The 14691-nt window shown below is 42.8% G+C and overlaps 1 protein-coding gene across 1 annotated transcript in view; it reads left to right on the forward strand.

Annotated features, from left to right (window-relative positions):
- Window positions 1–14691, forward strand: part of PAPPA (pappalysin 1) — a gene marked incomplete at its 3' end in the record, with an annotated part of 179051 nt that overhangs the window by 12761 nt on the left and 151599 nt on the right. The window lies entirely within an intron of this gene.

Here is a 14691-nt window from a genome sequence, read left to right on the forward strand (position 1 = left end):
TGTGCTGTAGCTTATGAATGGAGATGTTCAGGGAGAAAAGGAGTACTGGGAGAAAAAGCAAATGTTAACTAAATGCATTACGCACACAATTTTGAAACATGTACTTGGCAGATGGAAGGGTGAGCAGTGCAAGCCAGATTCTGCTATTGAACACACCAGTGTAAACCTAGAGTAACTCCTTTGGAGAGGAAATCGGGGGGTGCTCCAGACCGATGACTGCGTAGGATTTGGGGCATGCAATGGGGAAAATGAGCAAGCTGAGAAGTGGATGTCATGGAGAACAACCTCCAACCACTGCCACCGCTGTCGATGGTTTCATTTGGGTGTGTAATGGTTATGGTGATGCAGTGGGAAACATTTGTACAGTGTGGGGTTGTTTTTACTTTTTGGAACATTTTCTGCATATACCTATCGTAATCCCTTTAGACTGTGAAATTAGGCTGTATACCAGTTTTACAGTGAGCCCTTTGTGTTTCTGGCAACAAACACTTTTGAACTTTACTGTCCTGTCTTGTGGCCCTAAACTCCTTCACCCCTTCCCATACTGTCCCATCTCCAGTAATAATATCCCATCCTCTGTTTATAAACAAACACCCTCAGAGAAAGTTCAGTTCACAGGAAGAAAAGTTACTTAATGAAAATCAACCATGCACTCAGGTCCAGGCTGTGGGTTGGAGCCAGCAGGTTTCCTACTCTGCATCTGCTTGTAGGAGTTTCTTTGACGGGATGTTTGCCTGTCTGTCTAACTATGCGTCTTTCTCTTCTTTTTCCTTCATCACGGAAAGTATGAAAAAAGAGGGACTAAAATTATAGTCTCAGTTTGCTTTAAAATCAGCATGGACAGTATTTCGGGAACCCTGAGCAGGGAGGCTAGCTTCAATGAACTTGTAGAATTTCTTCTTGATAAATCCACTGCTTTTGTCTTGTTTTTTTAAGCACCGAAATTTAGATTCTGGCTCCTGGCAAAACTGTTGCTCTTGAGTTGCACAAAGGCTGCAAAAGGACTAAAATATATCAAAGGATAATTGTCCTACTATAGCCTGAGCATAAGGGTGATGCATCTGGTGTTGCACATCACTCTCACAGAACCACTAGCTTAGGAAGGTAAGAGTGAGCAGGACCCAAGGAAGTAGGTAACACAGGACTCTGGAGTCACCAGGAGCTCTGGAGTCACCAGGAGCTCTGGAGTCACCAGGAGCTCTGGAGTAAGGGACAGATAGAGGTGGTAACGGTGCTGTCAGCAGGAAAACACAAAATGCTTTAACTTGCTCCAGAGGTCCTCCAAACCCCTTACAGCACAGGGGGAACCTAAGAAAAAGTCTATCGTCTTGTGACTGCTTCTGGGTTGTGCCTTTAGTACTGCACCTTGGTGGCCTCAGATAGGAGCTGAGGGAATTATGTGTTTGTTTCCTTCCAGGAGACACCGGAATCCTCTAAAAAGCCTTTCTAGATACTCAAAATGCTTGGGAAAATCATCAGATAAAGAAAAGCTCTGGGAGTGGAGGAGGTGGCACTGGTCAGGGCTGTGGTTCCTCACTTGTGCAGAGGTGTGGTATTAATGCAGTGCTCATGTCACTAAAGGAATAAGGAATAAATTGGGAATAGGGGAGTTTTTACAGATATAATAGATGTGAAAGTTGTGGTCCCACTTTTAGTTCTAAGAGCCTTGAAGTTTTAGATGTATTACAAAAGGTGTCCAGTGCTGGCAGAATCTCCATACCTTAAAATGTGATGATTTAAAATAGTCTTATCTGTTGCTTTTTGCTGAAAGAACAGTTTCTCTTATTGTACAAATATTTTCTGTTATGTAATTAATAGCCTTATCTGTAAGACTATTCCAGTGTGGTCTCTCCACCTCCCATCCCAACAAGGAGGGGGGAGACAATCAGAAATGAGCATTTCTTATTGCAGCATGGACAAAGTTTATCAGTTGTTACATAATCCCTTTGCCTGTGAACAGATTAAATAAAGAAGGGGGGCTGGTGGTGGTGGAAATGGACTTGATTTATACTGGTGATCTTCCTCCAAGAATTCCAGGATAACTATCAACAGTTTCTTCTAGGAGGAAAGTTGAGCGATTCATTCTTGCCCTTTGAAGAGCTCTGAATTAATGAAGAGCAGAGTGTCTCCTGCTCTTTGCGCTGAGGAAGACTGGAATTCCCCAAAGTCCTCTCACTAGAGATGGTTTAATCAAACAGACTGTTTACATTTTATGTCTCACCAGAGGCAATGCTCGAACAGGGGTGGTCTTCAGCTATATTCTGTAATACTACAGGTTTATTTTATTTTATTTTAAACATCAGCATACCACCAGTTTTACTGAGAAATGGCCTTATCCAAACACCTGCAGGCTCCATGGAACAGGCCAGGGAGGGAAGCAATGGCAGCTGCATCTCACAGGGGCAAAATGATACTGTGAGGGGTCTCTGTTTCTCCTCCAAAGGTTTCTGCAGGGTTGGGATTTGGCAGCAAAGGTGGCCCGGGAGCATTTGCGCTCATGGAGGAAGACACCTTGCAGCAAGGCTGAGTGCTGGACCAAACCCTTACCTCTGCCTCAAGCGCTGATGATGGAGGCAGAGAAGCAAGGGCCTTTCTGCCCCAACCTTGTGTTTTGTCTCACACTGTGAAAGCCAGATTGTTCTGGTGAACGGTTTCTGTGGTCTGATACTTGAGAAGGCACTAAATGAAATGGGAGCTCTGTATTTCATTAGATAGAGGGAAGAAGGAAACGAGATTAGGATAGCTCTTCCTACCATCGCCCATCTCTTCCCTCCACTCCCTCACAAGGAACATCTCTTGCACCAGTATCAAGAAACCAACACTTTACTGGACATCTGTGTGTCTGAAACTGGCCATAAATCTTCAGTCAGGATCTAAACTTGTGTTCAGATACACTTGTTTTAAAAAATACTTCGGTATCTTCTGGAAGTGATGTATTTCCGCTCCCCATGCACAGGATCTTCTGTGCATCATTGAGGAGGATGCACGTAAGTAGGCAATGTGGCCAGCATTCTTCCAAACCCAAGCAATCCAACCAGCTGTTCAGCAGGGATGTTATTTATTGAGAACTGTCAATGTGTTCAACACATGGTGCTCTTTGACAAACTCGCAGCCTGGCTTTTATGGGGTTTCTCTGACACTTGTCAAACACTGGTGACAGGGCAAGCTTGACAAGGCACACGTTTTTATGTGGAATTATTGTAGAAGGGCATTGCAACAAGATGTTCTGTAAGGAAAGGAGAGACGGAGACTAGTTGGCAGAGAAGAAAACAGGCAGTTGCAAAGGGTAGAGGTTTCTTTTTGGCTGGCGGTTTCGGGAAGAGAACAGAGATTTCCTTCAGCGATAAATTAGAGCTTTTGGGAGAAAGAAAGGGTGTTTGTTTCAGCAGTGATGAAACTGTTTGTGTGAGAGAAAAGCAGGCTCCCTCTTCTGCTAATTCAAGCTGCTTATTTTGTGGCATAGTGGTTGGAGGTGCACAGGTTGCTCTGGGGTTTTAGTTGCTACTTTGCAATTGCTCTGAGGTGCCTTCAGCTCTGTCCTTTCCACCTGTGAAGGTGGGATAATGGTCCTTGGCAGCCCTCAGAGAGATGTTGTTTGTAAGGATGAGGTAATATCAGTGCAGTGCTTTGACCAGGTATGATGCTGTAAATGGCAAATACCACTCCATTGTACCAAAGAGAAGAAATGCTTAGCCAAGAAGTCCCGTTGGCCAGGGTCGTGCTAGGTCCCTCCAGCGCTGTGCTGCTATAAAGAAAAGACCGAGGTTGTGGAATGCCAAAGAGACAAAAAGACAGAGGCATATCTTGCCAATCTCCTAGTTATCTATTTGTCCCATCTTTTTTCTCTTGACTTGTGTAAGCTCGTATTCATGAGTATCACAGGTATTTATTTTCCCCTACTGAAAAACAAAGCTGTTGCCTGAACAGTGTGACTCTGGCCACATTCCCTCCTATTCAGCACAATGCAATCTTGGCTCTTTACTAGTTAATATTTTCTGTCAACAACCTGCAAGAAAACATAAAATCAGTGCTGATAAAATTTGCAGATGTTGCAGAGTTCAGGGAGTGGTAAACAATGACCAAAACAGGACTCTCATTTGGGTGTTTTCAAAAATTGAGAACATGCAAAGACTATGCATTAGAATAAAGCCAAATGTGAAGTCATACATATAGAAAGACGGGCGGCAGGTCACACATAAAGGATGGATGGTGGGGGAATGGTCTTTCACCTGGAAGCTAGATGTGTAGGAGTAACTGCCTGTTGGAATAGATAAAGCATGTAAATGTGAGCTGCCAATGGGGTGCTGCGGCCAAAGGTTTAGAGTCATCGTTGGCTATGTAAACAAGGAAGCATTGAGCAGGATTGGGGAGGTTGTGTTATCCTTGTATTGACACTGGAGTAGCTGCTGCTGAAGTACTTCATCCAGTTCTGGTGTGTCCACGGTTTAAGAAGGATGTTGTACGAAAGAGGATTTAGAGGAAAAAAAAAACCTATTACAATAATTATATGATTTGTAAGAAGTATTTGATTCAAGAAGATTAAGAAGTGGCTTGATCTTTATGATCTTTAAGTATATGTTTGAGGAATATTAATCTGATAATTCAAGGTTGAAAATCTAATAGTAGATGATATGAGTAAATCTAATGGATGCACATGGAGACTAAGCAACTTCAGAACAGAGAGAAAATGCAGTATTTTATCCCTGAGAGTAGTCAGTCATTGAAAAACCTTTCTTACTAGAATGGTTGAATATCTGTCACCATAACTTTCAAATTAAAATTCAGCGTTTTTCCACAATACAAGTTCTTTAAAGAGGAGTTAATTCAGTCCTCACCTGTATTGTGTCTGTGCTTCTAACATCAGATTATTCTGGGGTTTACAGCTATTACTGCAAATATAATTGAAGCCAACAGTAAAGCACAGGCAGCACTAGGATGCTTATTTCAAATCCTTTCATTTTCCAGTATTTCTATGGATTCTCCTTGACAGTGGTGGGATACTTCTAATTGCCATAATATTTCCTGCTCTTTGTAGGGTCTCCTAGGCATCGCTGTAGGTGAATTGTCAGGCTCAGTTTCATATGTTGTTAATTTTTACATTTTGTCACCTTTAACCAGAACGATGTGCTGAGCAATGACTTGACTTTTCCCCTTCAAAACAGTCCAATGTGCTAGTTTGAAGACAAGCTGAAAAACAAGACTGAAATCTTTTCTCACTGAAGGTAGTAGAGTTTTGCTGTTGATTTCAGTGAAGCCAAGAATTTACCTCTAGGATACAAACTTCAGGGAGCAAAATCAAGGTTTCCCTCTGGAAGCTGGAGCATTGACAATGTCAGGACTGTGAAGCTAACACAGCAGACATCTGTTAAAAACAAAGCAGTGAATGAGAAAGCAGGGAATAAGGATTGGGTGACTTTTGCTTGTCATCTCCTCGCTGGGTGGTCTGTCAGTCTCAGGGCAGAAGAACAGTCCAGAGGGGTAAGTAGGCTGTATGCTGAAATGACATACTCCTGTGACTTTGGCTGAGCTGCAAACAGAAAATATAGACCAAAGACCTATCGAAGGCAATTAGTTTTCTGAGACTGGATTTCATTTCATTTGAGCCATCCCCAGATGGAGACTGTTCCTCAAAATTCAAATTTAAGCCAAGTGCTCAAAATGCCCCAGTCTGCTCCCTCAAACCCATGTGCACATGTGTATATATAGGCCTATGCACAGAGAAAGTAGTACACGTACATGCTATTTTGTTAGTCTTCATTTCTTTGGTTCCAAATGTAACCAGAAGTGGAAGGGCTGAAATAACATAAGAAAGGTTGGACATACGATATTTCCTGCTGCTCAGCTAAACACAGGAATTGCCAAAAATCTTCCAAGGTAGCTTGTTTCTTTCACATTTTTCTCCCAGTTCTGCAGACTTGAGAAGATCAATTACTTTTGAGAAGCATTTGACTTTGGCAACGCTTATGGAAAGCGAAGCAGAATTATGACCTTTTGGAGGTTTGCCCATCGCTGTCCCATCTTGTCCTTTAAGAATTAAAGGCTGAATTTTCAGCTACAGCCTTTGGTTTAATAGGTGTGAATTTGTTTCTGTACACTTCTAAGACATCGTGAGTATCTGTGTGAGAATTTTCTTTTAGATGTCTATTTATTTGTGCTCACAGATCAAGTGAGCGCTGATATTTGTAGAGAAGAAGTAGAGGCTCAGGTATTTCTAGGAGGAGAATCATATCAAAGCAAAGGAAATTGTATTAAAACTGAGCAGAAAAACAGAGGTCTAAAGTTATATACTTAGGCTGTAGTCACCATATACTAACCTATCTGGAATGCATACTATAAGAGTTATATCATGTTAGAGAGGCGGGTTTTTTCAGCAGGATGTTTCCTAGAAAGCAGAAATATCTCTGTGGTTTGTGTATGGGTTTGGAACTTGTATGCAAGTATGGAGCGGGGAATTTGAGGCATGGAGTAGTCATGATTAGAGAAGGCCCGGATCCTTTTCAAAAGCGACAACAGAAAACAGGCACAATCGGCTCCGCTCTGCCTGCTGTTACTGTACGCTGTTCTGTGTATTGCATCGGAGACGTTTCTTTTAAGGTCGGTAAATTCCTCAGTCGTTTCTATTAGTACAGGAAAGATGCAGTCATATGGAAAAGCCAGATCCAATAAGATATTGGAGTCTGGATAAGATCTCAGATATTTTTACAATAAGATATTTAATTCTCACAGAGGCAAAGACCTTGCATGGTATAAATCAGTGTAAATGCACTGGAACTACTCAGTTTTACACTCGCAAAGTATCTGCCCAAGAATGTTCTCAAAATCCAATTAAATAACTAGAACTGTTTCATGTGGAAATGCCCCTCAATTACAAAAACAAGTCTGAGCTATCACGATGTGATTTTTACAGTCTCCTCACAGGGTGCCCTAGTTTGCATTCATGGAATTTTTTGGTTTTGTTTTGGTTTTGTAATAATGTAGATGTTGGCCATCTGTCTGATCCTGGAAAGGTTGTAAGGTTGTCCCCGCTCCCCAGGTCCTCTTCCCACTCCCTCATTGATCATAGTGTTTGATTTAGGTGCCGCTAGACTTCCTCCTTTGTTCTCTAGCCTTAACCTTCCCCTCCCACCCGCCAAACACATGCGCGTTGTGCAATGGTGTAAAAGCTCTTCTCTCTGCAGCTGGGAGTAGTAACTGCTCAGCTGGTTCCAGTGCTGCCCTAAAGCTGCTGTAAAGGTCACAGACAAGGGAATTCTAAAAAGCAAAACAATCTGTGGCGTTGTCCCCCCTTCGATCCTTGCTGTGTATTTTGATCAGCACCACAAGCAATCTCATGTGTAGACATCCACTTCTCACTGCTCCACGTTTCTGGCCATCGAGGGGGGTTCCGTAGGGCAGCGTGTCGGGTGTTTTTCCAGCACGACTACGGGCTTGCCTGCTGCCGCAGCTGATTGCCTTGCAGTGCTTGTCAGGCACAAAGCACATTTTGAAAGGAAATGCCATATTGAACTCCCAGTGAGCTGATGGGTATTGTGCACGGTCATCTGATGGCACAGATGTGCCCCTAATAATCCTTCCAGAAGAACGTTTCCTCCTGGGATGCTCGGGCCATCTGATCTGCTCTGAGGTATGCTGACCTATCTTGACCCAGTTTATGATCAATTCTCTCTGCTGTTTTCTAAAATGAGCCCAGAAATACCACTTTATCATTTAGATTGCCTGGAAGTTATGGTACTTGCATGTCTGTTCCTTCTGTAGAAGATACTCTCTGTGTTTGCTCTCAAGCATTAACACATACAAAAGGGAGGAAAGCCACTCTGTGTTAGCATGCACAAGAGTAGATTTCTCTGTAGAGCTTTGATAGCTAATCAGTATTTGGCTAATAGTGCAGGGAGGAGGAGGAGACGTGTAAGCAGAGGTAACATATGTTCCACCAAGCACGTTGCCAGGTACATTCATCTGTGCGCATAGAACAGCTCTTCTGCTGGCGTGCCGTTGTATTTATGTCCTTTTTTGCAGGTTTGTGTGTGCTTCCAGCTTTGTATGCGTCCCTTGTGCATGTGTCTGTGGAAGATGAATGATTTTCACACATGCCTCTTGATATGTATCCTTGTGTTTTGCAACATTTGCATTTAAGGTGAGAGTGATGTTAATGCTGGATTTCTCTAAAGGTGAATACAACGCCTCAGCTGCAATAGGATGCTTAATTCGTAACCTGGCTCTGCTGATCAGTGAGCATAGGTAAGCTCGGAAGCTGAAAGGTGTGTTCAGGTCTCTTTGAGCCAAACCAACAAACTTATTGAGGGCTTTCCATTCATCATGTTTGAAAGATATCTGCGTTTTCATAAGCACTAAACTCTGCTTTATTACCAGTGGGCCACACTAGCGTGTCTAAAACTGGCACCCGTCAACCTGAATTCTTGTCTGAACCAAGCCTGATGCAAAGCCTCCCATATTTATGACATACACCCGTGATTCTCTGAAGGAACGTGCTGATGGACACAGAGTTTATGACTTAAGTAGTGTCAGAATAAGGCCTGCCTGTACAATCTTAATACTGTCCCTATGTCTGCATGTGTTATGTTCATCTCTAATAACAGGGACACGTACTGTTTTTTCAAGCTTCAACCAGAAATATTTGGTTGTTTCTGAGAGCGAGGCAGACAAAAAATTGTTTTGTAGATGTTAGAAAATCCTTACCCTTGCTCTCTGGAATGTTCCTGTGGTCCCAGACTTTATAGTAGGGACTGAAGTTTGACCCTTGCGAAGGATGTGCTCTTTGCTATCCGACTAAAAGCCCATCTAAACCTAGTTATTAGATCATAAACAGCCACAGTTTGTTAACTAAGTACCAGTCTCCACTGGTTCTGCAGCTTTATTGTGAAATGCTTAGGGAGATCTAGATAAGAAGCCAACCTTCCCACTAATACTTGTTTACGCTGATACTGTATACAAAGGAGCCCTTGCAAAAGCAATACCCAGTCCAAGGATGACCCTGTTAGAATACTGCAAGGACTGAAGCTCGCTCCTCTGTGCCATCTGGTTATGCAGTGTTGTGTGTTCACTTGCACCTCAAAATCCTCACAATCTAATAATTTCTCACCAACCCCACCCTACCAGATCTGTTTGCAGTAAGCTCTTCTATACTGTTAGTGGGTATATTCTCACAATAGGCTCAGTGAAGTGTCACTAATGTGATTGTCCATGCCAGTGGCTGCTCTGTTGCAGCCTACGCGACTTTGTTATCAGAAGGGAAGGATTTATGTAATGTTCATAACTAACCAGCCACTACAAATCCATGTTTTGCTGTTTTAGCTGTTCTCACCTCCCCGTTTTCAGGCTTCAAGGTATCTCATTGAGCATATGAGTGACTGGGAATTTGAGAAACAGTGCTGAGTATATGCTTAATTTAATGCTAAATGGCAACGATATAAGGATTTTTATATTGCAAAGAGCCTTGGGCCAAATTCTCAACATTAAATAGGCATAGCTGTATTAGAGACTGTATTTCTACATGATGAAGATCTTGTCTTTCATGTGAAAACAAAAGGAACTCAGTCCTTCTCTCTCAGTTCTGAATGCTATTGCCTGGCTTGTGAATGATAATATCTGGTGTGAATTCAGCTAGATTGATAGCAGCACCAAACGTCCCCTTTTTGCTCGCTTAAGTAGTATGTTGCCACCTGAGCAAGTCTCAGGTGGTTTGCTTCAGCCACTCCTTGTCTCAGGGGGTGACCTCAGGAGGCCTCTTAGCTGTGTTGGAAATGGTATAGACAGAGATGTTGCCTTAAGTACTCTGGACCTTGAATTATTTAACTATTGTGGAAGGAAGCGGAGGCTGGGGTAAGCATGGCAAAGGAAAGGAGAGATTATTTCTCCCCTTTGTAAAACTATATTGGGTTCAATGTCATACCATGAAATATCCAGTGCAGAACTCAAGAACTGCTCCAGTGGATCTTCGCTGACTTATTCAATTGCATGGAACATGGGGATACTTAACCCAAATCTGTCGGTTTTAATTATTTTCCTCTGGACAGATAAAAGCTTTCTATAGGTTCCTGTAGAATATTTGCTCTTTCAAGCATTCCTCTGTGCTTTGATACTAAACGATTAAAGCATGCTAAAGAAAAAACCAGCCCCAACCTTTAGCGCCCTGTTCTTGGGCCCCCTGACTGCAGCTTTGATTGTTGACCTAAATTCCCCTTTCATAACTGAGTCCTGTCACCTCTGGTTGGAGTCTCCCAGCAAAACAGGCACGGCCAACTTTCAGAAGTGCAGGGCATTGTTTTCCGTTCTGCCTTGCATGGCTGTGGCGGGCTCCGCAGCACACCTGATGTGTTCAAAGTCAAACTGACCTCCTTCTTCCCCTTCCCCCAGCCTCTCAGCTCCTGGAAAGGAAAGCATAACAAGTCCTTTTGTGGTTTTGGGTTTTTTTTTTTTTTCTTTTGCTTCCAGTTGCTCAGCAAAGTGGGGAAACTTCTTCTGCATAAAGAATTAAATTCTTAGGTAATTCTATGGCTGAGCTGATTACCGGGAAGATTGCTCTTAGCAAGATGCAAGAAACTGCACTGAAGTGAGGGAGGGAGGCCTGGAGTCTGTTATTGATAATGTTAAAGTGGATTATACCAGCTTGCATGGGCTACTTCAGCCTCTCTTCTTTCAAACTCTGCCCACAGAGAGAGCTACTTAGGACTCCAGCAGCTACAGCCTCTAGCTGTGAGTTCCCGTTTCTCTGTGGCTACCGCTGATAAACATCTGCTCCAATCTCGGCATCGAGAGCCTGGTTACAGCAACGCCTCGTGTCCTCACCCAGGACTTTCTTCCAGAACTTCAGCAGCTGATGCTACACGCTGTGCTGGCGCTGCCAAATCCTGTCCAGCACACAGGGCCCATGCAAGGATGTGGCCCTATTTAAGTCCCCAGTAAAGTCCTGAAAACAAACTGGGTTATAAACTTTACACTGGCCTTGGTTAGAGCCTCCTGGAAGAGGTCCGGTGGACAGTCGCATACTGGAGCAATTGTGGGTCAGTAGCGAGGACACTGAGATTTCACTTAAAAAAAAAAAAAAAAAAGGAGAGACTAAATTTCTGGGGTTTCATGTTTGGCTTTTGGTGTTGGGACTTTGGAGCTGAATTTTCTAGCTTTCCCCACTCTTGATGCCTAGGAATTTACTTTTCCTATAAGGGATAAACATCATGGGACTGCAAGGAGCCTCGTGGGCCATCAGAGTCTGTCTTTGGCCAAGTAGACAGGAACGTGGCATCTTACTCTGTTATGCACTTCTCTGGAGTTGTCAGAGAAGTGACTCACTTCTTTGTGGGGAAGGAAGGTTACCAGTGACTCTTACTGGAAAGCTGAACTAGTGCCTCTTCTTTCTATTTTTTAACAGGAGATAAAATTCTGGTTTAATCCCTTGGGTTTCAAGAACAGGAGCTTTACAAGGAAAAAAATCATTCAGACTAAGGAGTTAGAAGGGCTGTCAGTATTCTTCTCAGCTGTAGCTCCATCCCTTTCTAGCAACTCAGGGCAGGCAGAAGTGAGGAAAACTGTTTGCTGCTGTATGAAACTTGTACATATTTTTTTAATCTAATTGCTGTGGGGAAAACAAACACCAGTTTTATTTCACACCATTTCTTGGCTCAGAAACTTCAGGCTTATTCGCCAAATTGTGGTTTTGCAGTCATTGGCTTGAGTCTCATTTAGCATGAGGCCTCTTTACACCACTCTTGGTTTGTAAAGGGATATTAAGTAGCTAAAAATGTCCTTTACCACATTATTGTAAAGAATTCTCAGTGTAAATGAGAATCTAAACTCTGTATGTTTTTCCTGTAGATGTTGGTTGTGGTCACAGCTGAATTTTGAAATTCAGAGTGTCAACCATTGTGAGGGGTGATTTTGCTCAAAAACAGCCTTGTTTGGGGTAAAAGAGGCCTCCTCTTGTCTAAAATGTTCTTAATTATGTCTGAGAAATAACTCATGGCTATGGAACCTTTTACTAAATTGAAATAAATTGTGAAAACATCAAATTATTCAGTTTTCAGAAGTTCTGGCAATTATTTCACATGTCCCTCTTCCAATGGCTTTGCCCTTATTAGTTGTCATAGAAGAAGTAATAAATTCTTTTATTATGACATCCGAAGTCCCAGCTGAAATTAGTTTCATTGTGCTGGGGACAAAACGGAAAAGTGACACTCCCTTAGCCGGAGGATTCTTAGTCTAAAGCCAAAAGTAAGTGAAGGATTGGGAAAGTAGGTACAGCATACAAGCAGAGAAGGTCATACAGAACTGGTACGACTTTGCAAGTTATAGGGAGTGTGGGTTTCTTATCCCTTTTCTTACTCATTTTTCCTTTCTCTTAAGAATAAAACAAGTCTTGCTGCTGAAGGGATTGTGTTCAGGCCATCTTTTCATCAAGAGTTGGATGTCTGTAATAGTAAAAGTTTGAGAAAAGAATACTGTACGTGGCATATGGATTCAGTAATGACCTTTGCCCTAAACTAGAAAATGTAAGGAGCTGGAATAGTAGACTGTTTTAGTTCAGCAGCTTTCATACTGGCATGTTCAGTGGTGTCCCTATTGTCACTGTTTTTTTCTTTTTCTGCCCTCCTTTGGCTCTCTGTAAATCTTGAATTGATGGCAGCTGTTTGAGCCAAACTCAAGACACGTTGCATCACATCAGGGTTTAAATGCTCAAAGGCAAGGGACGATTGCTACTATTCTGTAGTATTCCTCTAGCAGCTCCATCTGTTCAGCTGAGGTCAATCACTAGCATCGTGCAGCACTTCAGAGAGAGAGGAAGATGTTCTTTAATGCTGGCTAGGAAACTGAATTTCCATTCCACAATAATTTATTAGTTCTTTGGGGGAATATTTCCAGTACAAAAAGCCAAAAACCTTGACCCTTAAAGACCGTACGGTGGACTTCCCCAGAGCTGGAGACCCCAGAAGCCTGTTCCAGGACTTCCAGCCATCCGTTCAACAGCCGGGATCTTGGATGCCTTAAGAAACAGGTGGAGCAACTGTTGCGTGTGTAGCTGCCCTGTGGTCTGCAGGCCTGAAGAATTCAGTCACTGGGTGGCAAAGGTGGCAGGAGATGGTGGGGAGCATGGCTGGGATGGGTTGACCTTCTATGCTTGCAGTCAAAACAGCCGAGGGGGTCCCTGGCTGGGTCCATGGCGTTCCCCTGGCCATGTTGAAGACCTGTACCTTCTCAGAGAGCTTTGCTGGTACTAGCCTGTTTTTGCATCACTGTTTCTGCTCTCGCCATGTTGGCATTTCTTGGCAGGCAAAAACTCTCTTACAAAATGTCTGACCAGCTCTAATGGTCTTACTACAATAAGTTGAGATTTTTATAGCTTTTTTTTTTTTAATGACTTATTTGGAAGAGGGACGTGTCTTGCCAGCTGTCTTCTCATTCATCGCAGTATTATCCACCCACTGTCGTTGGACAATACCTTCATTTGAGATTCATAAAAATGCAGACGTTTGTGGGCTCTCATACATCTGAAAATGAATGCTTTGTAAAAGTATTTATTCCATAAAGAAAATTTTAAAATGCTTAAAAAACAGACTCCAGAAAGTCATCGGTAGCTTTGGCTTTCATGTCATGAATTTCTCAGGTAAATATCCATGCCAGCAAATGTCTTTTTTTTTTTTTTTTTTTTTTTTTTTATAGCATGTTTGGTTTTTCCTTCCCTGGTTCTTCTCCTCTCCTTTCTCGTGACGAGAAGTAGCAGTATAAACTAGAAGCTGATCTTGAAAAGGTTTTGAACTGAGTGCGCCCTACAGATGAATAAACACATTACCTTCCGAACCCTGGCATCTCTCTTCCAAAGGAAACAGGAAAAGGGGGAGCTCAGAGTCCCTAGCAAAATACCAGCATGCAGAAAAAAGGCCTGTTTAAATTTTTTTAACTTTCCCATCAGAAGACTTTTTTTACAGGAGGAGGAGAGGGGAAGGGTGTGAGGAGAGGGGGGAAGGTGGGTGCTGGGAAAGGGGAGGAAAAATACAGTGAATGCTCCTGTAACCTTTGCTCTGTTGATACTAGACAAGACCACACTGTTAATGAGTGATTGTTAACAGATGGCTATTGAGCAACTTAGTCAGAAGCAGAAGATGTTATTTGGTTGTAGTGCTGGGAAGGTTAGGGTGCAGGGGTGAGGTAAGGGGATATTTAGTCTTTTCATGAGGACTGAACTGTCAGAGATTTATGATTTTCGTTTAGGCTTTCGTTTTACTTTTGGAAGTGAAGGCGTGGGGGAAGGATTGCTTTCTGTGTGCTGGTAGTAGAAAGGCTGTTCGGTGCTGAAGGCTCTAATGATTACTTTTTCAGTTGAGGGGTGTCCCTGCAGCCCTTGGCCTTTGAGAACTGCAAGATAGCAATGTGTGTCTTTAACTTGCCAAACCTCGTGTCCCAAACTGAGGAGTGGGCTCTTCCCACCACTTGGCTTGTCTGAAGACCAGTTGAGAGAGCTTTAGGTGTGGATCCATGCTTTGTTTATGAGAGAAATCATTAGTGTATATTCCCTGCGGTGCACCAAATTGCTATGAATTGTGTGTGTGAGGGGGCAGGAAGCTTTCTGAACGTGTGTGTCCACCCATGCATGTTTCTTGCCCTTTCCTGGTGTGTTATGGTCAGCACATCCAGCATACCAACATGTGCCATTTCTTATTGTTTTTTATTGGGTATGAAGCT

This window comes from Phaethon aethereus (genome assembly GCF_964289735.1).
Source record: "Phaethon aethereus genome assembly, chromosome: 20".
Taxonomy (NCBI): domain Eukaryota; kingdom Metazoa; phylum Chordata; class Aves; order Phaethontiformes; family Phaethontidae; genus Phaethon; species Phaethon aethereus.